Source organism: Lemur catta, chromosome 1 (genome assembly GCF_020740605.2).
Source record: "Lemur catta isolate mLemCat1 chromosome 1, mLemCat1.pri, whole genome shotgun sequence".
NCBI classification, from domain to species: Eukaryota; Metazoa; Chordata; class Mammalia; order Primates; family Lemuridae; genus Lemur; species Lemur catta.
The window spans coordinates 76,905,147-76,922,309 of record NC_059128.1 but is presented as its reverse complement, the minus strand read 5'-3'; the positions used below and the strand labels follow the sequence as shown (position 1 = coordinate 76,922,309).

Sequence of the window (17,163 nt, the reverse complement as noted above, 5' to 3'; positions counted from 1 at the left end):
GATCCAACAGCTATCCTTTAAGCATAGGTCTATTTTCATTTACTTTCCTTCTGGTTCTAGGTTGTGTTCTGAATGAAGAGAAAGGACGTGACCTTTAGTTAAGTGAGCTTGTGTACTGTACTTAAGTTCACTCACAAGGCCGGGCGTGGTGGCTCATGCCTTTAATCCTAGCACTCTGGGAGGCCGAGGCGGGTGGATCGCTCGAGGTCAGGAGTTCGAGACCAGCCTGAGCAAGAGTGAGACCCCCGTCTCTACTAAAAATAGAAAGAAATTATCTGGCCAACTAAAAAATATATATAGAAAAAATTAGCCGGGCATGGTGGCACATGCCTGTAGTCCCAGCTACTGGGGAGGCTGAGGCAGTAGGATCGCTTAAGCCCAGGAGTCTGAGGTTGCTGTGAGCTAGGCTGACGCCACGGCACTCACTCTAGCCCGGGCAACAGAGCAAGACTCTGTCTCAAAAAAAAAAAAAAAGAAAAAAAAAAGTTCACTCACACCAAAAGGAACCAACACCATGATGCAAACAGAAATTCTACTATTTAGAAGAAAGAGTGTAACATTATGAGGAAAATAATGGCATAAAAAGTCATCACTATTCCTGAACTGTAACAGCAATCTTCTAGTGCATACCCACAAGCTAAAAACCCTAGCAAGACTGATAAATATTTAAGAAGCAGGCTAAGTTATATGATCATTTACTTTCACATGCCCTGTCACAGCAACATGGTAATGGGAGAAGAGGTGTTTGTCCTACTTGCTGATATTTATATGAATGCATTCTTTCTCATTACCTCCTGCCAAAAGAATGAATGACAAGGGATCATTTGATGCCATAGGCATCAACTTTGCTGGTGGTAGAATATTAATTTTTCTTACTTTGCTATGAAATATTCTAAGATTAGATTTCAAAGTATTCTAGCTAATGATGTCTCCTGAATTTCAAGTGTGGTATTTTTCAGGATAGGCCAGAACGTGGAAGAATCATTTCTATCCGGCTATATCTGCACTATTAGTATTTTACTGGGACATTTAAAAAAAGTCTTAGTGGTAGCAGGGCAGTTGCAGTAATATCCCTCTCAATTCCTGAAATATCTGCTCCTAAGAAGTGACACTACTTTCACAAAGCTGAGGGAACAGTGTCAGAAAGCTGCCAGTATCCAAACTCCCCTCTTGCTCTCCCAGTCGCCGTCCCACCACCCTCATTGCAGATGACAAGTAGCAAAAGGCGAAATGATACTCCCCTCTCGTCTTTTTTTTTCCCAACTTTTTTGTCTTTTGATTTCCTCCTACCATCAGCTGCCTTTCCTAACACTGTGGTGACTAATCATTAAAAAAGAAAGAAGAGAAAGAGGTGAAACAGCACTTTACAGTACTTCTCTCTCCCCTCCACCCACTACGCCAACCCCTGAATTGTGAAATTCATTCTTTTACTGACCCTTTTCTTCGTACAGTAAAACTGCGAGGTAAGGGTCGACTTTCCTAGAGAGCAAGGGCTATCCAATACCACGACCTTCGGAATCCTTCTTCAAACAATTATCTCAGAGCTATCTGATCACTGTGTTCACCATACAGTCTATGGATCTCGCCCACAGCCACACAGTGGGGGTGAGAAGGTGGGAGGTGACCTATGCTTGCTTTCGAGGGCCGGTCCAGGGACCACCATCCCGCCGCCCTTCCTCCGCCAGCCCCTCGTTCGCGTCCTGGCGCCTTGCGTCCTCGCTCCGGGCCGGATCTGCCGAGTCCGGGCCAAAGCGCCCCCTCCTCGTCTTAAGCCTGCCTCCACCAACTTTTCAACCATTACAATATACTCTTTCTCCTCAGGACACTCTCCCAATCTTCATCCCAGCCAGGTCCCTGAGTCCTACTCCTGGAGACTCACCAAGCAGTTCCGGTCACTCCTCTCCGACCGCGGCAGCTCGGACACCCCCAGACCGGACCTGAAGCTGCACCCTTGTCGCGCCTGCGCGCGCCGAACCCGCGCGCCTGCGCACTTCCCCGGCGCTGCCGGCGCAGACACACCTCTGCAGTTGAAGCCAATCACGGTGCTGGGGGGTTTAAATCTCCCTGCCACGCAGGCGGAGAGCCCGGGAACTCACCCGTTAACCGGACAGATTCCAGACCCGCCCGAAGGTGGGAGGTGTTCATGCAACAAACATTTATCAGGGGCAAACCGTTTGCCAGGGGTTGTGCGGGATGACCACTGAGGAAAAGAAGGCGAATGGAATGCCTTCCCTGCCCTACAGGGTTTCTTAATTTGCCTAGACTGAGAGATATGTCAACAAATTACAGTGGGGAGAATACTGTGCGTCGCACACATAAAATCCAAGGCGCCTTTGGCTCACAGTGAACAAAGTGTTTTATTCGTAGGGGTGTCTGGAAGGGTTCCTGGAGGAAGTGACTTTTGAGTCATGAAGGATAAGCAGGAGTTCCCCCGGAAGTCCGGGAGGGAGGGAGATAGTTTTCCAGGCTGTGGGAACAGTCTATGTCAGGAACAGCATAGTGCCTTCCGGACATTTCTTGTAGTTCATCCTTGTTAGAGGCTTAGCACTTATTGTAAATGCTTGGGTGTAGAGGAAAATGAACTTTAAAAGGCTAACAATGGCCAGATCTTAGAAGGTCTTTGAATTTTGGACTAGTGAGCTTACACTTTATACTATGGCCACTGAGAGCAATTGAAGGGTTTTAAGAAAGTGGATGATTATTTTAAACCACTGGCTCCAGGAACTCTTCCATCCACCTCTAAGAATAAAACAAAGTGCTGGAAATCAGAAAAGAGTGTTTCAAAGAAGAGGTAGTCTATTCCTAAGGGATGGAGGAAGATGAAGCCTGAGAAACGTTTTTTGAATTTAGTAACACAGAGGTCATTCGTGATCTAAGTGAAAGCTGGTGGAATGATGGAGTTGAAAAATATATTGCAATAGTTTGTAGAGGGGGGAGATGCAGAAATGGGGACAAGTTGTAGAATACTTTTGGAAAGTTTGGCCTTGAAAGGGAGGAGGGAGAGAAGATCCTGAGGGGGTCAAGATTTTTTGTTTTTGTTGTTGGAATTAAGACAGGAGAAACTTGAACATAGTCGGGAAGATCGACCTGAGAGAAGACAGTTGAACAAAGAAAGAGAAGGGAGAAGGGGTAGTCAGTAGGTAAAGATCTTGAAAGGGTAAGAGTAGAGGTGATTCAAAGCATGGCAGGAGGAATGGTCTTGGAACAGAAGAGGAGAGAGAGAGAGAGGGAAGAGACACTACTTCAATTATAATGAGAGGAAGTATGTGTGTGTTTGTAAGTTTGTGTGTTTAGTTAAGTAACAGGAAGTTAAAGAATTGTTCTCATTTGATGATCTGTTTTCTCTGTGAAGTAGGAGACGAGGTCATCTCCTGATAGAAAAGGAAGTGGTATTCATAGTTTTAAGGAAAGTTGAGAAGACTTGGAATACTGTTGTGGAAAGTGATAGAACAAATTGACCAGAGAAAAGTAGTAGGACTGGTAAGCAGTACTGAGGGCTTGTTGGTAAAAATGAACTCACCAGTTTCTGCTCCTCTGTGTAGCTTTCTCAAGTAGTAATCACTTCTTGAGGGTAGAGGTGGAGAAAAATGTATAGTTGAGTTCATTTAGGGTTGAGATGGTCATTGATAATAATGCCATATTTCTTAATCAGGGACAATTTTGCCCTCCAGCGGACTTTGGCAATGTCTGGAGATGTTTTTTGATTATTGTGATGATAAGGGGGTACTACTGGCATCTAGTATCCAGTGATGCTGCTAAACATCTTACAATGCATAGGACAACCCCTGACAACAAAGAATTATCTGCTCCAAAATTTTCAAGATTGAGAAAACTTAATCTAGGGTTATTGGGTGCTCACCAATATCTGACCTTGAGGTCTTCTGTGGCTTTTCCTTGGACTTTGGCCCTGAGCTTATAGGGTAAAGGATTCCATTGCATGCCTTTAAAGGAGGTAGAAGAACAGCATACTGCAGACCTTGAGTGTTTCAAGGACTTGTGATGTCATAAATACAGAATTGGAAGAATTTCCTAAATCTCTAGAAGCAAATCTAGATTTACACATAAATGGAGATAGCTGCTTTGAAGGTCTTGTTAAATAGAGATGTTACTATAATTTCAATAGTATAGAAGGAGTAACACTTCACATCATTATCAACCTAATGTGACTTCATTTATCTGACTAGTCTTGGTCACTAAAATAGGGTCCTGAAGGTATGGGCTAAGTTTAATGACAAATTTAAATACTTTTAGGTATGAGTAAGAATATAATCATTGGTATTGATGGAATGTCTACTCTGTGATAGGCATCGTTCATGGATAGGCACTTGTCCTATGTTATCTCATTTAACTCCGGCAACACCCTGTGAGATATCATTATGTAAATTTTAACTCGGGATACTGAGGTTCCAAGAAAACTTGTAATTTGCCCAAAGTCACAAATTACTAGTAGCTAAAAGATTTGAACACGGGTCTGTCTGTTCTAAAGCCCTTGCACTTTAAACTTCAAGTTTCACAAGTTAGGAGTGGTTTGAAGATTTAGCCCAAACAGTTGCCACTCTCTAAAGGGAATGGCGGGGCACTTAGGAAGAGAGTAGGAGATGGGGGAGGCCCGGAAAGAGCAAGGACAGAATGAAAAAGGGGCCATGGGAGGCTTAGTTACAGCGTCCAATGCAGCGGACTGAATCTCCCGCCGGCTGGCCCACCTTTCTTCTTCCTCCATTCTTTTTGCTTAAAGCCTTTTCGTCCTGTGTCCGTTGTTCACTCTCTTGTGTTCAAATAAAGCTAGAATATTGAGAAAGGCGGACCGCAAAGGGGGTGGGGGAAGGGAGCGTGACGGCGTCGGTGTGCGCCTGCGCGCTGGCGGCGGCGGCGGCGGCGGCGGCGGAGCCCGGCGGGGAGCGGGTCCGGAGCAGGCTCCCGGACCCGAGACTGAAGGGGCCGTCTGGGGCGTCAGGGAGCTCCCTCGCCTGGCCCTCGGCGGCCTGATGGAGTAAGAGGGGTCGGCTGTGAATGTGAGTATCGAGCGGCCGGCCTGCGTTGAGCGGATCGGAGCCGGAGGATCCCGGTGGTGTGTCCCTGAGGGAGGTTGCGGGGCTGCAAGACGTGGCCGGGTCTCTGCTCCTGCAGGCTGCGGCGCAGGGCAACCCGGTTGTCCCTCTCCCAGAGCCGGCGCGGGTTTGCGGGCGGGCGGTGCTTCTGGCTTCGGGGTACGGATTTTCGCGGGGGCGTTCCAGCTCTGCTCCCAGCCCCAGAAGTAAACGTGGCTCCAGAGCCTTTGACCTTTAGGAGAAGCCGCGGACTTCCTTCAGCCCCCAGTTGAGCAGGGAGCCCAAAGACCCTGGTTCTTAGAGGTTGTAAGTCTCAGGCCAGGGACACACTTTTCGGCCTGTTGTGAGTGCCAGTCTCTGTTCTTTTTTCCTCCTTTTCGCCTTCTCTCCTTGTGGGATGCATTTTAATAATAGCAACTAATTTTGGAGCTCCCAGTATGTGTCCATTTAATATTTAGTTCGAATCTCGGTGCATAATTACGGAGAGGAAATGCCTTGCTCCCTCTCGCCTCCTTCAGTCTGTTCAGTTTAATCCTCTTGGAAAGTAAGATTAAGCCACCTTGGTGGGAAGTTTGAGATTTCCGAGGCTTTTAGCAATTTGAGACTGCCGTCCTAGTTAAGGGAAGTTCTTCTCTTCCATCCAAATGAGTGCTTTATCCACCATAATGGTTTATACCCAGGTTATTCAAGCCACAATAACTTTAGAGTACTTACTCAGAGTTTAGTACTGTTGTAAATCCCACGGGAAATCTTAAAATTTGTTTTAAGCCCTGTTCTCAAGTTTGATGGTGGATGAAACAGTGGAAGATAACATTCGGATTCAACTAGGATTTATTTAGCACTGGTGGTTCCATAGTGTAATGGTGAGGACTCTGAATCTGGTATTTAGCACGTGTGCCAAATACACTCAGGTGTCACAAAAAAAGAATTAATGAGATATTGTAATCGAAGGTGATTGTTTTTGCAAGACATTTTGGATTCTGGTGGTAATTTGCTCAAGCTAACCTAGCTAGGCGAAGTGGCAAAATTCACCTAATATGATGCCAAAGCTCATCTTTTTCCTTGTTACACCAAGTTAGATATTCTAAGTACTTTTGCTGGGAAAGCAAACTGCATTACAGTTACAGTTTCTAGAATTAAGTCTCTTTATTTTCTTTTTCTAGAGTTAACTCTTGAGTCTAGAAAATGGTAGGAGCCCTTACTTAGAAATTATTATTAGATGGTTTTTGAAGAAAACTTTAAAATGGCCTGGAAGGAGGAAGAGGATGTGAAGGAGTCTGATCAGGTTAATGTTCAGAACCTATTGCTTTAATTAAAAGCAGGATATTTAAAAAGGAAAAACTAGCCAAGCAGGGTGGCTCGTGCCTGTAGTCCCAGCTATTGGAAGGCTGAGGTGGGAGGATAGCTTGAGACCAGAAGTTTGAGACCAGCCTGGGCAACTTAGTGAGGACCTGTCTTAAAAAAAAGAAAAAAAGAAAAACTGTGAATGGTGATTATTGTACCATATAGTCTGAAGGCTACTCTACAAGAGATGTAAGTAACAATAGTAGGTTCTACACTACTTGGTCCTGGGACCAGGAATGGCTCAGAGAGAAGTATACTTATTTTGTGTTTTGTGGTTGGAATTTGTTAGTGGGAAGTTGAGGATTAATTTGTGTACCCAATGAGTAAGAGCACCTAGGCAGACAAGTTACATATGAATACTCAAATTGCACCTGTAGTGTGTGAAATTGCTAATGGTAATGTTGCAGTTAATTGTGTTTTGTTTTTTTTTATCTGAAAGAAACTACCAAGAAATATACGTTTCCAGGTGTTATCAATAAAGTATTGGTTAAGTAAATTTGTGCATTTGTTAGAATGAGCCAGTTTTGTATGTGCTAATATTGACTGATCTCCATGATACAGGGAGAAAGAAATGGTACAAAAGACGGTGTGCATTTTATAGCCATTGTGGTTTTAAAAAATCTATTGCATATACAGTCGGCCCTCCATATCCGTGGGTTCTGCATCCATGGATTCAAGGAACCGACAGATAATATTCAGGAAGAAAAATTCCACAAAGTTCCAAAAAGCAAAACTTGAATTTGCCAAGTGCTGAGTACTACATTGCATCCATTACAAATGAAGTCATGTGTGCCTTGTATTAGGTATTGTAAGTAACCTAGAGATGATTTAAAATATACGGGAGGATGTAAGTAGGTTATATGCAAATACTACACCATTTTATGTAAGGGTCTTGAGCATCTTCAGATTTTGGTATCCACGGGGGTTCCTGGAACCAGTACCCCATGGATACCAAGGGACAACTGTATAGGCATAGAAGATCTGTGGAAGGTAGTCGAAATCAGAAACAGAAAGTAGAATGGTGTGTGCCAGGGGTTGGGGGAGGAGGAAATGAGTTATTGTTTAATAGGTATAAAGTTTCGGTTACACAAGATGAAAATAATGATGGGGATGCATGGTGATGATAGTTGCACAACATTATGAATGTATTTAATACCACTAAACTGTACACTTAAAAATGGCTAAGGTGGTAAATTTTATGTTGTGTATTTTAACACAAAATAAATTGGAAAAAAGAATTTCTGGAAGAATACATAAGAAATTGGTAAGAGTGGCTGGAGGTGTTGGTGGCTGGGAAACGGGAGGGGGAATAATTTTCTGCAATTTTACTTTTTTTTTTTTTTTTTTAATAAGGCCTTGTTCTGTTGCTCTGGCTAGAGTGCAGTGGTATCCACATAGCTCATTGCAACCTCAAACTCCTGGACTCAAACAATCCTCCTGCTTAGTCTTATGAATAGCTGGGAGTACAGGCACATGCTGGCACGACCATGCCCAGCTAATTTCTTATTTTTTGTAAAAACAGGGTCTCAGGCTGATCTGAAATTCATGGCCTTAAGCCATCCTCCCACTTCAGCCTCCCAAAGTGCTGGGATTAGAGGCATGAGCCATTGTGCCTGGCCTTATTATGAAAAAATTTTAAATAACCAGAGAAGTAGGGAAAATAATATATTGAACCTCTATAAATCTATCCCTCAGATTTTAGAATCTGTCAATACTTTGTAATAGTTGCTTTAATTCCTGACATTTGACCCCTACATATTTTAATATCTAATAAAAACTTTTTTACATAATCATAATTACAGTGAAATAATAAGTTTTCTGTATTACCTAATATCCAATTCTTATTAAAATTTTTCTGGATTGTCCTTTTTTTTTTTTTTTGAGACAGAGTCTCACTTTGTTGCCTGGGCTAGAGTGAGTGCCATGGCGTCAGCCTAGCTCACAGCAACCTCAAACTCCTGGGCTTAAGCGATCCTACTGCCTCAGCCTCCCGAGTAGCTGGGACTACAGGCATGGGCCACCATGCCCGGCTAATCTTTTCTATATATATTTTTAGTTGTCCAGATAATTTTTTTATTTCTATTTTTAGTAGAGATGGGGTCTTGCTCAGGCTGGTCTTGAACTGCTGACCTCGAGCGATCCACCCGCCTCTGCCTCCCAGAGCACTAGGATTACAGGCATGAGCCACCGCGCCCGGCCCAGATTGTCCTTTTTTTTTTTTTTAACTATTTTTGATTCTATTTCTGATCAAAGGCCATGCATTGCTTTTGATTTCCTTTTATTTTTTTTTTTTTTGAAACAGGGTCTCCCTCTGTCATCCAGGCTAGAGTGTAGTGTCATCATCATAGCTCAGTGCAACCTCAAACTCTTGGGCTCAAGTGATCCTCCTGCCTCAGCCTCCAAAGTAGATGGGACCATAGGCACATGCCAGCACACCAGCTAATTTTTTATTTTGCAGAGACAGGATCTCACTATGTTGCCCAAGCTGGTCTTGAATTCCTGGCCTCAAGCAATCCTCCCGCCTCAGCCTCCCAATCCCACCCTGCTGGGATTACAGGGTAAGCCTGGATGGAGTGCTTTGAATAACCAAAGTTTTCTAAACACCCAGCTCTTCTTTCTCAATGCTTCCTCCCCATGAAAATGAGGTGCAAGGGAAGCACTACCATGCTTGCCTGCATTTTTTATTTTTTGTAGAGATGGGTCTCACTCTTGCTTAGGTCTTGAACTCCTGACCTCAAGCGATATTTCCACCTTAGCTTTCTGGAGTGCTGGGATTACAGGCATGAGCCACCATGCCCAGCCTTGCATTTGATTTTTATGTGTCTTGCAGTCTCTTTTACTATAGAACAAGTTACTCTTTTCCCTCTTTCTTTTTTTCTCTCATGATAACTTGTTGAAAAGACCTCGTCAGTTATCTAGATTTATCTAATTGATCCCTGGTGATAAAATAAATTTAATGTGTTATTACAATCTGGAAGCTAGAGCAGAACACTTGATTGGATTCAGGTTAAACGCTTTAGGGATGATGATACAGGCTATGCTATATATTCTAGTTTTCCCACGATTAGTGATGCTGAGATAGATTAGTGGATTTAGGTGGGGAGTGTGAGTCCTCCATTGCTAAGTTACATGTCTCCCCTTGAAACCAGCTATAAGCCCTATTGTACCTTTTAAATTTTGAAACCACTAGTATTACTTATTCAAAATATAAATGATTACTTTTGGGGAGGGTGGGGGACAGGGTCTTACTCCTTGCCTAGGCTGGAGTGCAGTGGCACAGTCACAGCTCCTTGTAACCTTGAACTCCTGGGCTCAAGTGATCCTCCCACCCTGGCCTCCCAAAACATTAGGATTACAGGCATGAGCCACTGTGCCTAGCCTAAATAATTACTTTTAAAAAGACAAAGCTAACTGCAAGAAATTGCTGCCTTTTTTTTTTATTCCCTTTTTACAGAGGAGGAATTTGAAGTTTGGAGAGGTTTACTCAAGGTAGTAGACCTATGAAGTATTTTTGTCTAATTTCAAAGTCCATGCTTTTTTTTAATTTTAATTTTTTATAGAGACAGGGGTCTCACTATGTTGCCCAGACTGGTCTCAAACTTCTGGCCTCAAACGATCCTCCTGCTGGAGGCTTCCCAAAATGCTGGGATTACAGGTGTGAGCCACCATGCCTGGTGGGTCCATGCTTTTTCTACAATATTTTGTAAACTATAAACTGGTATATAAATGTTAAATATTGTTACTCTAGTAGTTATGCTACTCATACGTTCATAGTATCTTTTTGGACATATTAGTATCTAATAAGATTATAATTTTTGGAGTATCAGTAAACCAAGATAACTTTATGTAGCATGATAGCCTCTAATTAGCCATTCTGAAAGTTCAAAATATGTGAAAATCAAACATCTTGATTGCTGGAGTTCGAAAAAACTTCCATACCTGGAACCGTCATGCAGTCTTTATTCTCAGGCTTAAAGTCTTCTAGGTTTAAAAAAAATTGTAGGTTAAAAAAATGTGTATTCCCTCCCCCCTCCCCCAATCTCTCTTTCCCTCTCTTCACTTTGTCTTCCCCTTTTCCAAAAAAAAGGGGGAAAGGTATGGCTTTTTGTTTTTAGTTTTAAAAACAATAATGTCAATAATGTGTATTGGTTAGAATTTGGAAAGTACAAAAGGACCTTCAGTGAAAAGTAAATCCATTCCTGATCCTTAGGCCCTTAGTTCTTTTCCCAGAGGCCTTGTCTGCTACCAGTTTCTTGGGCATCCCTCTGGAGATAGTCTACATGTGTATATATCATCAGAGTCAATTCCGACATCCATATATAAAAGCATTCTGCAGTATAATCTAAAATAGTAGTGTTGTACTCCAGTTTTTATTGTTTGTTTCTATTCCAAACATTGTCGTTAATTTGTATTCATTTATTCAACACATATTCAATACCTAGTCTATACCAAATTGTGTGCCAGGTAATGAGAATAAAATGATGAACAAGAAGGCATTCCTGCCAGCCATCATGGAGCTTGTAGTCTACTCGGAGAGGTTGTCATTAAACTAATTATACTAATAACTAAATACAGCAAAGATTTAGTGAGTACCTACTTTGTATAAAATACTTGTGTGGATTTACTAATTTATTGCTCACAACAGCCCTATGGCATTGATCCTAATAATATTCTTATTTTATAAGTGTGGAAACTGAGGCACAGGAAGATTAAATTACTTGCTCAAGATCACATACAACTAGTGAATAATATAGCCAGGTTTCAAATACGGATGATCTGACTACAGAGCTCTTGCTCTTAACCATTACCCTAATGTAGTGGTTTTCGATGAACTTGGGATCATCCCTCAGGGAGGTCTGGAAATTTGTGGAGGTGTTTTTTCAAAATGATTGACTTTAGTGGGTTGGAGATAAGGGATGTTAGATACCCTGCAATGTAAGAGACATCCCTCTATACTAAAAAATTGTTTCACATCTTGAATCACTTTTTAAACAAATTTTATTTTTAAAATTGACCAATAAAAATTGGATTGTGTACTACATGATACTTCAAAATATGCATGCAGTAAGTCCTCACTTAACCTTGTCAATGTTTGTCTTTTTTTTTAATTTAAGAGTCTTCAGGTTGAAGGTAAGTTCTTAAACTATGACTTTAAGCGAAATGATTTATAACAACCAATTTAAACTAATTGATATAAACAAGAGTTAAGTTCCTGTGGCATATTTGTGGTCAGAAAAACTTCACCAAACTTCTAAATAAAGACTGCAGATGTAGCCAGGTGTGGTGGCACATGCCTGTAATCCCAGCATCTGGGGAGGCTGAGGGAGGATTGCTTGAGCCCAGGAGTTAGAGGTTGCAGTAAGCTATGATCTGCACTGCAGCCTGGGTAACAAAGTGAGACCCTGTCTCTAAAACAAAAACAAAAACCAAAGATAAACACTTCTAATATTTTTTTTTCTTTTTGAGATGTGGTCTTGTTGTGTTGCCCAGGCAGGTCTCAAACTCCTGGGCTCAAGTGTCTTCCCACCATATCCGGCTGTACTTGTAATATTAAACATTGAAATAAATGTGAGCTATACATAAATTTTAAAAAGAGTGGTAAAAACAAGTAAGATAGTTATTTACTCAATTTTTGGTGAATCAATGAATGATGGTGGTTGTGGTTGTAGTGGTTTAAATCAAAGAATCCATGTTTGCAAAGTGAAAATTATAAGGAGAAGCTCCTACCTCCACACAGTTCCAAAATAGTGACAAATATGGTGGGCTCACTGGGTGCCTTCATATCACATTGTTTATTGTCCTGTATTTGTATGCTTATTATATACTTTATGAATTTTTATTTTATAGTAATTTGTGTTCATTCATTCATTTTCCAACCTGCTTATTCCAGTTCAGGGTTGGGGGTGGCTGGAGCCTATTCTGGCAGCTCAGGGTACAAGACAGGACCCCACCTTGGACAGGATTCCATTTCATTGCGGGGCACACTCAGACACACACCTACACTCACTTGGACTGGGACCATGTAGACATGCCAGTTCACCTAACAAGCACATCTTTGGGATGTAGGAGGAAACCCACGCAGACGTGAGGAGAACATGCACATTCCACACAGACAGTGACCTTAGCCAAGAATCAGTTTTTTTCCTCATCAACATTAAAATGACATGGAACAAAATGACATCATTTGAGGAACTACTGTACATTGTGGAATGGCTAGATTGAGTTAATTAATATTTATATTACCTTATAATTTTTTCTAGTGAGAACACTTATCTCTTGCATGACTTTCTTTTTTTTTTGTTTTTTTTGAGACAGAGTCTTGCTTTGTTGCCCGGGCTAGAGTGAGTGCCATGGCGTCAGCCTAGCTCACAGCAACCTCAAACTCCTGGGCTTAGGCGATCCTTCTGCCTCAGCCTCCCGAGTAGCTGGGACTACAGGCATGCGCCACCATGCCCAGCTAATTTTTTCTATATATATTTTTAGTTGGCCAGCTAATTTCTTTCTATTTTTAGTAGAGACGGGGTCTCGCTCTTGCTCAGGCTGGTCTTGAACTCCTGACCTCGAGTGATCCGCCTGCCTCGGCCTCCCAGAGTGCTAGGATTACAGGCATGAGCCACCGCGCCCGGCCTCTTGCATGACTTTCTAATGTCCCAGAAGATGTTCATGTAGGTGAAAAATCCGTTTATAATTATCTGAGCCTAGAACTAAGTTTCTTTTACATATAAATACACAGTATTTTTTGCACGAAGCATAGCTACCGTGTAAATCAAGGAATTGTACTTTCTTTAGAAAGATTTTTAGGAGTTGGTCACTATTTTGGAAACTCATATCACAGCAATTATTCATGGTAATTTTTATCAACAATATAAGATATCAATGTCTTTTTGTAGTTGTCAACATTCATAGTTTTATGTCTTCTAATGTAGTCATGTCCAAGCATTTATATATCGAAATACATATTATAATCATTTTTCTTTAATTTTTGTTATAGTTAGCATATTATATTGATATTTTAAATTATATACATGTAAGTTACAGTAGCTCTGAATTTCATTTCAGGAAGGATAAGGAAGTTATTATAACATATTTACAATAAAAGGGGAGTATAAAATACCTTTTTTTTTAAAGAGACAGGAGGGTCTTCCTCTGTCATCCGGGCTGGAATGCAGTGGCGCAATCATAGCTCACTGCCGCGTTGAGCTCCTGGGCTCAAGTTATCCTTCCACTTCAGCCTCCCAAGTAGCTGGGAGTACAGGCATGTGTCACTCCATCTGGCTAATTTTTTTTTTTCCTTTTTTTAGAGATGGGGGTCTCACAGTGTTGCTCAGGCTGGTCTCGAATTCCTGGCCTAAAGCAATCCTGCCTCAGCCTCCTTTGTAGCTGTGATTGCAGTTAAGAGCTACTGTGCCCAGCTGAAAATATCCTTAAGGAAAAAAGTTGTGTGGGAATTGGAGAAGCTGGCAGATGGGTACAACGGAGATTGTTACAATTCCTCTATGTTTATGTATGAATGAAAATTTTCTAATGAAATATTTTAGAAAAAAGGTTATTGGGTCTGGTACAATTCAGAATTGCTGCTCTACTACCTGCCTCAGAAATAGTCACAGTTACGATAAGTACTATAAAGAAGGGACAAAATTTTAGGATAGCAGTGGACAGTGAAGGAGCATGACCTAGTCTGGGAGATGAGGAAGTACTTCCCCAGGCAACTGACGTTTGGACTGAGATTTGAAGGATAAATAGTTAGCTAGATGAAGGAAGGCAAGAAAAAGCCCTAAGCGGGGAGGAGTGTAGTAGATGGGGAGAATTGAAAATGCCATTTTAGACTGGGCACGGTGGCTCACAACTGTAGTCCTAGCACTTTGGGATGCCGAGGCTGGAAGATCGCTTGAGCTCAGGAGTTTGAGACCAGCCTGAGCAAGAGTGAGATCCATCTCTACAAAAAATAGAAAAATTAGCCAGGTGTGGTGGTGCATGCCTGTAGTCCCAGCTGCTCAGGAGGCTGAGGCAGGAGGATCACTGGAGTCTAGGAGTTTGAGGTTGCAGTGAGCTATTATGATGCTACTGCACTCTATCCCAGGCAACAGTGTGAGACTCTATCTCCATAACCAAAAAAAAAAAAAAAAAAGAAAGAAAATGCCATTTTGTATGGAGCATAGATTTCCAAGGGAAAAGTAGCTCAAACCTAGGTAGGACACATTAGCAAGTGTTGTGTCACATGGGCCTTTTAAATATTTTAGGTTTTGGTCTCTGAGAATTCTTATTGCAAAAATAAAAATATTAAAAAAATATTTTGGTTTATGTCTTAAATAATTAGATGTCATTGAAGGGCTTTTAAAAGTGAAGGGCTGAGGCATAAAACATAAGCATGTGTGGGAATGGCTTTTTCAGTGTATGGTTGAGGGAACCGTAAAGTATATGTATAGATGGAGGTGCCGTAAAAGTGAACTAGACTGGAATGCTGAGCCACCTCATGAAGGACAACTGCCATTCAGGAGTTACCCAGGTCCCAGCGGATTTTATCACTAAATCTAGGGCTGCTCACTCCATCACAGGATTGAGGATATGTCTTCTTTGATCAGCCCCACGTGCTTGAGCGTTGCCTGAGCCATTCAAACAGGCTGCAAGCTTGAGTTTTGTCCTAGTCTGGCTGATTAAGCTCCTACTCTCAGACCTTCCTGCAGATAACTATTAAATCAGGACAGAAATACATAAAATTACTAAAATCACTGGAGAGTGACAAAAACGAGCAGATTCTGGCCAGGCGCGGTCGCTCAGGCCTGTAATCCTAGCCCTCTGGGAGGCCAAGGCGGGTGGATCGCTCGAGGTCAGGAGTTCGCGACCAGCCTGAGCAAGACCCTGTCTCTACTAAAAATAGAAATAAATTATCTGGACAACTAAAAATATATATAGAAAAAAAAATTAGCCGAGCATGGTGCCGGATGCCTGTAGTCCCAGCTACTTGGGAGGCTGAGGCAGGAGGATTGCTTAAGCCCAGGAGTTTGAGGTTGCTGTGAGCTAGGCTGATGTCACGGCACTCACTCTAGCCCGGGCAACAAAGTGAGACTCTGTCTCAAAAAAAAACGAGCAGATTCTGGAGGGGAATTGATATAAGAACAAAGCTACTTGGGGTAGTTTTCCTATTTTCATGGCTTCTAACTTGAGGGCAGACCCCAGTCTATGGCAGGTAGGGTGGATAAAATTCCAATAGTAAAGGACTGAAGAACCAAAAGATAAGGCTCAAGGCAACTGCAGCTTTTGGAAAGTAAGAGGAGAATTATGGAAAGTAGAGAACCTGGGAGGAGAAGCAGCAAACTCTGTGAGTAAACTCTGCAGACAGCTGAACTATGCATGTGTGGAACATACTTCAGGAAGCCCAGCTAAGGATAAAAGAGCTGAATTGAGATTTAAGTTTTGTAACTATATGTTAGTAAAGGAAAAAAAAATGTAAGAATATGCTGATAAAGAATGAGTATGAAATTAAGATAACCAGATCAACATTCCAGAACTGAAAAATATGTATCTGAAATAACAAACTGGATGGACTTAATAGCAGAATGGAGATGGCAGAGGAAAGGATCCATGAAATTAAAGATTAATGGAAATTATTCAATATGAAGAACAGAGAAAGAGTGGCAGGGAAAAAGAAACAGATCCTCAGTGACTTGAGGGCAATATAAAAAAAACCCAACACATGTAATTGGAATCCTAGAAAGAGAAGAAACAGAATGGGGAAGATAAAAATGTTTGAAAAAATATAGTGGCTGAAAATCACCCAAATATGGTGAAAGGCACAAATTGGTAAATTCAGTAAGCTCAGCAAACCCCAAAAAGGGGAAAACAATAAAATCACACAAACCCCAAGATTTTAAAGATAAAAGCCTGGCTGGGTACTTCATAGTCAAACTGCTGAAAGCAAAAAGTAAAAGAAAAAATCTGGAAAGCAGCCTCTTTAAACAGCATATTACATATGGAGGGACAATTGTGTTCACCACTGACTAATCATTAGAAGCAATGGAGGCCAGAAGAGAATAGGGAATCTTTCAAGTGCTGAAAGAAAAATCTGTCAACCCAGAATTTCAGATTTAGCAGAATAGCCTTCAAAAATGAAGGTAGGCCGGGTGCGGTGGCTCATGCCTGTAATCCTAGCACTCTGGGAGGCCGAGGCGGGTGGATAGCTGGCGGTCAGGAATTCGAGACCAGCCTGAGCAAGAGCGAGACCTCATCTCTACTAAAAATAGAAAGAAATTTTCTGGCCAACTAAAAATATATATAGAAAAAATTAGCCGGGCATGGTGGCACATGCCTGTAGTCCCAGCTACTTGGGAGGCTGAGGTAAAGTAAAGATACTGTCTGGGGATTCATTGCTCACATATTTGCACTACAAGAAATGCCAAAAGAAGTTCTTCAAGCTGAAGAGAAAGGATGCCAAATGGAAATTTGGGTTTTCAGAAAAGAATGAAGATTAGAAATGGTAAATAGCAGCTGGGCTGGGTGGCTCACACCTGTTATCCCAGCACTTTGGAAGGCTGAGGTGGGAGGAGCACTTGAGGCCAGGAGTTCCAGACCAGCCTGGGCAATATAGTGAGACCCGGACTCTACAAAAAAAAAAAAAAAAAGTAGCTGGGTGTGGTGGTCTGCGGCCGTAGACCCAGCTACTCCAGAGGTTGAGGCCGGAGGTTCTCTTGAGCTCAGGATTTTAAGGCTACGGTTACCTATGGTTGGGCCACTGTATGCCAGCCTGGATGACAGACAGAATAAGACTCTGTCT

The 17,163-nt window shown here is 42.0% G+C and overlaps 2 protein-coding genes across 2 annotated transcripts in view; one reads left to right on the top strand and one right to left on the bottom strand.

Moving 5' to 3' along the window:
* The window catches only part of SNAP23 (synaptosome associated protein 23), a 30,775-nt gene extending 28,787 nt beyond the window's left edge, over positions 1–1,988 (bottom strand). The window contains exon 1 of the mRNA XM_045539584.1: positions 1,880–1,988. The gene's annotated coding sequence lies outside the window, so the exon portion shown is untranslated. The remainder of the gene's footprint in view (positions 1–1,879) is intronic.
* A 2,794-nt stretch (positions 1,989–4,782) lies between these two features.
* Positions 4,783–17,163, top strand: part of ZNF106 (zinc finger protein 106) — a 65,799-nt gene continuing 53,418 nt past the window's right edge. Inside the window, exon 1 of the mRNA XM_045539437.1 lies at positions 4,783–5,012. The gene's annotated coding sequence lies outside the window, so the exon portion shown is untranslated. The remainder of the gene's footprint in view (positions 5,013–17,163) is intronic.